The following is an 8,254-nucleotide window of genomic DNA, read 5'->3' as shown; positions in this document are numbered from 1 at the left end:
ATTGTGGCCATTGCCCCACTCACAATAGCTTTTCCTCATACTAAATCCTTTCCCCTAGCGTATTTGTTATAAAACCAATATCCTTCTTTTTCACTACCAAACATCTTCCTAACAATTTCATTATACTCTAGTAAAGAATCAAGACCTAAGCATTTCCTCCTACATCAATAAAAAAAAATAGAGTACATTAGTATGTCACGTCCTACAAGATATCTTATGCATAACAGGTTCTTTGGATACATGCAATCATCAGTAAAGAAAAAAGGAATGACCAACCCTAGTTAACAACTCCATCACAAGAGTGTCATGACAGCAGCAAGTTCAAAATTAGATTGCTCAAATCACGTGTGCAGTTATAAGCACCACTTAACCCACCAAAAATAAATAAACCTATATAGGAATACAATATATGCCCAAAATCAAATTCACAAACAAACATTGTTTTACCATGTGCATCATGCCATATAGCACATGTTCAAAAAATTGTGAGACTAACAGATTGCAGATAGATAGTCACACATCAAAAACAAGTTCATAGCAGAGCATGTAGCTGAAACCAGATTTCAACCGGATTATATTATCACTAGCTGGAAAAGGAACCTGAACACACTTTTATGATTTTCACAGCTGTGCTTATCTCAGTAAATAACCAAAGTAAAGGTTTTACATAATCCTCTAAGGCAAAGTAATGTTTGTTAAGATGACCATGTCCTAGCAACGAGCATGGTTTATTCCTAAAATTCAGGAATAATCATTCCATTGACACTGTCCGCAAGTGAGATGAATGAAATTTAGAATTTATGAATCCATTGTTAGTTGCAAACGCAAGTAGTGCCCGGGATCATAACAACAACCCGGAAACAAATGCATTGTTGGCAATTCCCACTTCATGCTATATGAAGTAAATCAAATGCAAACAAGTGCAGATGACGGGAAACCTTGGCCTTCTTGGCGACTTGGAAGTCTCGTAATCGGATCCAGATCAAGAGAGTTTTTCCATGGCAAGCGCTGCGACGAAGGGCACGGGGAGACCGGCGGGGGCAAGCAATGTCTCCTTGGCAGCTACGAGGCACGGGCGCTCCGGCGGGGGCACGGGTCGCAAAGCGCTAGGCGCGGGCAGCAGGTGCCCGGCGCACATCAGGGCGGCCTATATGGTCAAGATGGCGGACCTTAGGGGGGATGAATAGTCCTTTCTAAAATTATTGTGTCGGCTAACCGAAACAAGTGCGAATTATAACTATCGGTCTAGCCAAGACTACACCCCTATATCTATGTTCTCTAGCACCTACCAAAGATATTGATTAAGCAACAAAGGTGTCGGGCTAGCTAGAGCTCGCCTAACCAATTCTAGAAGCAAGGTCACACAAAACCTATGCCACTAGTACTTTAAGCAACAAGGGAGTTCCTATACAAACTAGTAAGCAAAAGCACAAAGCTATCTAAGCTTACTAGCAAATGCTCAATAACAACGGCAACCAATGCCAAATTAGGGAGTGCAATTACTTAGCTACACAAACTAAGCAATGTGACTAACAAGGTTACACAAACCAAATTAGCCACGCAAGGGAGCTACTTCTATGCTACACAAGCATGAAGGTAACTAGTAAGCTACACAAGCTAACTAATTACAAGAGCAACTACACAAGCACAATGTATATGAAAGTAATTACAAGCTTGTGTAATGGCGGATGCAAACCAACGGGAAGAACAGGTTGACACGGTGATTTTTCTCCCTGAGGTTCACGTGTTTGCCAACACGCTAGTCCCCGTTGTGTCGACCGCTAACTTGGTGGTTCGGAGGCTAATTGGCATCACCCGCCAAGCCCGCACATCAGGCACCGCAAGAACCTATGCGAAAGTGAGGGTAGCTCAATGACACGCTCAACTAGAGTTGCTCTTCGTGGCTCTTGCGGGGCGAGCACAATGCCCCTCACAAAGCTCTTCTCTAGAGCACCGCACAAGCTTCTTGGGCTTCGACGGAGACCACCACCAAGCCCTCTAGGAGGTGGCAACCTCCAAGAGTAACAAGCACCACCGGCTTGCAACTCGATCACCTAGTGTCACTCGATGCAACCTCACGATGTAATCACACTAGAATCGCTCTCTCACGCAATCAGATGATCACTATCAAGCATATGTAAGATGGAGGGCTCCCAAGCACTCACAAGCATGGACACAAAGTCCCCCAAGGTGCTCAGCTACAGCCATGCCGAGGCCACCTCTATTTATAGCCCCATGGGCTAAACTAGCCGTTACCCCTTCACTGGGCAAAACTCGGGATGACCGGACGCTAAGGACCCTTCACTGGGCAAACCCTTTTCGTTCCACCGCCGAGTTGATCCACATCAACTCCAACTTCATCTCCTTTGTAAATGTGCCAACACCACCAAGTGTACACCACCATGTGTATGTGTGTTAGCATTTTCACAATCATTTTCCAAGGATTAGCCACTCAACTTGCCACGCCACTCAATCCTAGCGACGATGCAAAGTTAGATCACTCAAGTGGCACTAGATGACCGATATACAAACAAGTTTGCCCCTCTTGATAGTACGGCCATCTATCCTAAACCCGGTCATAAACTTCTCTACACACCTATGATCGGTGAAATGAAATGCGCTAGGTTATACCTTTGCCTTGCGCATTCCATTCCATCTCCTCCAATGTCAACGCAACATATGCACCAACACAATCAACAATGATATGATCCACTTCATATCATCACATGATCATATTGGTTCATCGATCTTGACTTCACTTGCTTTTCACCGTTGCCTTCGTCCATCGGCGCCAAGTCTTGCTTAAGCTTCACCACCACGCGGTCCATCGCTCCAAAGCCTCCGACTTGCCCTTCACGCTTGCAACCGGTCCATCAAGCCAAGTCTTGTCTTGATCTTCTCCACCTTGATCACATGACTCAATGTCATGTCTCATGTGCAATGAGCTCCTTCATCATCACATGTGTGAGCTTTGTAACATCTCCAAGCCATTTTAACCTTCATGGCATATGTTGCTCACACACATGTATCTGTGGACTAATCACCAGTGTATCTCACATAAATACCATTAGTCCACCTATGTTATCACTCAATTACCAAAACCACACAAGGACCTTTCAGCGGCGGCGCCTGGGAGGAGGGAGGAGCGACGGCGCTAGGCACGGGCGAGGGCAGGCCGGCGACGACGGCGCCACGCGAGGGTGAGGGCAGGCCGAAGACGGCTAGGGCTAGCGCGAGGGATGGGCGCCGGTGTTGCGGGGAGGCGGATGTCGGGTAGGTCGGCAATGTTTTCCCTTCGCATAGGAGCTCGGGTGCGTGGGCGGGCTGGGAGGTGGGCCGGCGGGGGTGGTGAGTTGGCTTTGTGAAATGACCATAATACCCTTGGACGAATAAAATCAATAAAAATAGCTATTTTGGTAGGCATCAGGAAGCGTTTCCAACCATTGTAAAAGGGCTAAACATCTTCTCTCTGATTACCTTCATGCTAAGTTCCTTCGGCGTGACATATACTTTGCTTTAGGATTAAGACCGGCTACGAACGTTAATGACCTTGTTCATGGAGGATACAAACTAGTGCGTAAAATAAACAATGCCTAGTTAATTAAAGAGCAGTCATTTCCTAGAAAACATAGCTTACGAGAAATGAAGCTGTTTTTTATTTTATTTTTTGCAAATGCTGCTGTAAAACTTTTTTGCAGGATTTGCGCACCGTGGTGTGATGACAACAAAATGTTACCACAAGCAACGACCATGCATTTATTTGCTTCTTTTGAATGGCCAAATAATGTTAAAAATGAGTTTTAAGTTAGAACATGTTTTGGGTTGGTTTAAACTGTTGTCACCAGTGTAACGAGTGATCTCATTCCCTTGTTTCAAGGGACGAAGTCGGAAGCTATTCCTTTATCTAACTTCAACTTCTGGCGCAGGCTCCGAACAAGAAACCTACGCTGCGCAGCAGAGTACTGTAGTGTTATCACTATGAAATACATATTGTCCAAAACGCCGAGAGACACAGTTTTTTTTTATATACAATGAGATACACAAAGTTAACTGTGCAACGAAAAACTAAGGAGGCATCTCCCTAAAAAAAGTCCTAACTGAAGCCTATTTCTACACCTGTTCAGTCCCTAGCTATGCTTCTCCATTTAGGGGTCGGCTGTGGCAGGTCCTCCGTCGCAGGTTGGGGCCAATTCTTCAACAAGGGCTCCATTTCCACTAGCTCCAGCATCAGGTTGGCCTCCAGCGTGCGGGTGAACAGACTGAGTCCCGACACCAGATTGTTATGCATCCGTTTGCTCAAACTGCAAAAAAACGGCACCAAAAGAAGTGCTACAGCAGCAGAAACAAAAGAAAAATTGAAACCATCAATAATCCGCAGATGTGTACCGAAGAATACGCAATGCTTCGTGCAGAGATCATTTCATCGGCGTAGCCAGAAAGATATGCAGCCTGCCTCAAGTCTTCAAATGAGCCCTCCATCCACTTAAAGTAACCTTGGATATCACCATGTTTGAGACTAACTTTTTCGGGGCGGAAGGCCTTCACAGCATCTGACGAAGTCTTAACAGAAGCTGTCGACTTCGACTCAAAGCTCTCCAATATCGCAGCACAAGATTTCTCAATCAAAGCTTTTCCTTGGCGTTTAGCAGTAAGATCATTGCAAAGCCTGTCGATTTCATCGTTCTTTGTAATCATTTCAATCTCCAGGGTTTTGCACCTTTCAGAAAAGTCCTTCACTTCTTGATTGCGAACATGAAGCTGCTTCCGAAGATCTGCGATCTCTTTAAGGTGGTCTTCGTCTCTGGCCTTGAGATTGTGAACTTCATCTTCTAAGGTGGCCTTCAACACATTACTACAAGTCGGATGACTCATAAGGCAGCAAGTTTCTGAGAATGGAAAAAAAATACAAAATCTCATAACAACATCATTAGTTGCTACACAACACTGTAAAAATTAGTCTGGCTAGTACTAACTGTTATTATGATCAATTAAAACATCAAGGATTATATTTATTTCTTAAATCAAATGGAAGAAATTTTATGAGCTAATGCACACATGGAAAGGTAAACCCAGTAAGTCTAACTGGTAATAGAAAAAGTAATTTTCGAACTTTAGCATCAATTACAATTCACAAGTACAAAAAACACAACTTATGCATTGATTTAGTTTCCTAAATGTCAAATCGGCAAATTAACTTGAGAACATAAGCATGAAATAACATTGCGTACCTTCACTATTTCCCTCATACAGATTTTTAATTTCTTCCTCGAGACGTGCATTTGATAGTTCCAATCTTGTCTTCCAGCTCTCTGTTTGTTCAAGATGTCTCTTCTTAGACTCAATCTTACTGTCCAGTATTTCTACAATCTAGAACAGTATAGAGAGAAAAAACAGATGTCAACAGCCAATAAGACCTTCATGTTTTTCCTTCATAATGTAGGTAAATTTCATTGACCTTCAGTATTGTTGAAAACAAGATTCTTCAATCCTAACTTTACCACCAGCAAGGAACTAATGAATTCTTGATTCATGGATACTAAAATTTGTCTTTACCACTTGACTGAAGTAGTTTTCATCTCCTTTTCTTTAATCCGTTTTGATTTGAGGTTTAAAATAAACTATATGGATAACTTAAGACCCACCTCCCAGTTCTGATCTGATGTTTAAAATAGACTATATGGATAATTTCAGTATCCCCATCTACAATTTCAAAAAACAAAATCTAGACAGCCTATGGAAGTTGACAAGGTTATAGAAGATAAAGTAGAAGCACCATGTATTTTCCAGTGGTTAGCGGCATATAATGTATTCATGTAGACATGTACCCTCTCAAAACATAGACAGACTACAGATCAGTTGCTTAAGCTTACATAAGAAAAGCATTAATTGTATGTGACTATAAGGTGTCCTGCAAAATGAACTTCCTTTTGAGTCTCTGATGACCACGTCAGTACCTCCACTCCCGCTTTCCTCTCTGAAACTTCCACTATATTTATCAGTAACTTTCCTTATGGCGGTATCTTCCATCCCTCTCTTTGTTTGATAGACTTCTTCATAGCAGTTTTATAGTTTGTCGTCAGAGAAGCAATTGAGAGAGCTGACTGCGTCGGTTGCTGGATGGCCTCACCGTGGACAAATTTCCTACGTTCCCACCAAATATACCAACATCGCATCAATATTAGTTCAGCAAGACTAACCTGATTTAGATTCATAACCGGTCTAGAGTTGTTAATGAAATCTGCTAGTAAAACAGACCCCGATCTATCTAATGCCAGAACTCTCCATCTTGTTCCAAACACCAAGTCGTTGCCATATCCCTTTGACACGATTGCAGGTGAACAGAGGCCCCATTCGCTTCGCTGAAAAAACAAGCCGAAACATTGTTCCAGCTGATTTTTGTGAGAGAAAAACACTATTCCGACTGAAAAAACAAGCTGAAAAAGACGGATTATAAGAGAAACGAACAGTGCCAAAATATGTTTAATATCTTCACATCCCTCGTGACATGCTGGACAGCTGCTTGAGTTCTCTATATGTCGATTTTCAAGAATCCCTTTGCATGGTATAGCGCCATGCAGGACACTCCAACCAAAAATTTTGATCTTGCTCGCAACTTGCAATTGCTAGAGTTTTCCCCAAACAACAATATAACCCACACCACTTGCATGCACCTGTAGCGTGTTACCACAAAATTTAGGTGACCATTGTATATGATATGCTGAACAGACTGAAAAGAAACCGTTTCGGTTATAATGCCATGACATAAGGTCCTCTCTACCAACGGATAATGGTATTTGTAGGATCCAGTGAACATCGACTGGCCAGAACAAATCTTGGATCAGGTCCTCATCCCAATAACCTGTCACTGGATTGATTAACTCCTCCACAGTGGTGACTAAATTGTTTCCCTTTGGTGTCATAATTTTAAGATTATGGCTTGATGGAATCCATTAGTCCTCCCATATATTAATCTGAGAACCATCCCCCACTCTCCAAATATATCCATGTTTAAAACACTCCAATCCCGGCAGGATACTTTGCCAAGTATATGAACTCCCACTCTTTAATTTTGCATTTAACAATTTTCCATCAGGATAGTATCTTGCTCTTAGCACTCTAGCACAAAGTGAATCCAGTTCAAGCAACAGTCTCCAAATCTGTTTGGCCAGAAGCGCAAGATTAAAGCTCTCCAAATCTCTGAAACCCATACCTCCTCTCTTCTTAGGAATGCAAAGCTTCCACCACGCCTTCCAATGAATCTTCTTATGGCCATCTTCATCACCTCTCCAGAACTGTGATATGGTGTCTGAAATCCCTTTACAAATGCTTTTTGGGATTTTGAAAACCATCATCGCACAGACTGGCACGGCTTGAGCGATAGACTTTATAAGAATTTCTTTTCCGCCCATACTCAGCAACTTTTCCTTCCAACCCTTTGTCTTGGCTCAGACCTGATCAATTAGATGTTGGAAGCAATCACTGCGGTCTACCCCTACCAGCGCCAGCAGAACCAAATACTTGTCATTCAATGATTCTGTCATGATATTCAAAGATTGAAATACCTCCAGCTTATCTGATACAGGAGTATTTTCACTAAAGAGCACACTAGACTTTGCATCACTCACCATTTGGCCTGAGTTTATGCAGTATCTATCAAGGATGCTCTTCAAATTATTTGCATTCCTCTTGTCGGCGTGCATCAATATCAGTGAGTCATCTGCAAAGAGTAAGTGAGAAACCTCTGGTGCATCCCGACATACCCGCACTCCTTCTATTTCTCCCCTTGCTTCAGCTCCTTTTAGCAAACTTGAGAGTCCTTCAGCGACAAACAAAAACAGGTAAGGAGACAGAGGATCCCCTTGACGTATACCACATGTTGGGGTAAACACTTCCGTCTCCATGGAGTTAAACCTGACATTGTATTTGACTGAAGACACGCAAGCCATGATTAGCTGCACCCATCTCTGATGAAAACCCATTTTAAGCATAATATTCTCAAGAAAATTCCATTCAACTCTATCATAGGTTTTATGCATATCTAGCTTTATAGCACAGAGACCTCTTTTACCACACTTCTTCTTTATTCTATGGATGCCTTTCTCTGATTTGTCCCCTCCGCCATGTGAATCTATCCCCCATAAAACCCATATCATTTATATTGCATTCTGATAATACATCATGGAACGCCTGCATTTGTCTTTGTGGCCTTGGCTTGCCACCTTCCTTCTCTATATTATACAGAATTTGATTAAAA

The sequence above is a fragment of the Miscanthus floridulus genome, chromosome 5 (genome assembly GCF_019320115.1).
Source record: "Miscanthus floridulus cultivar M001 chromosome 5, ASM1932011v1, whole genome shotgun sequence".
Lineage (NCBI taxonomy): Eukaryota > Viridiplantae > Streptophyta > Magnoliopsida > Poales > Poaceae > Miscanthus > Miscanthus floridulus.
This window is presented reverse-complemented; position numbering follows the sequence as displayed.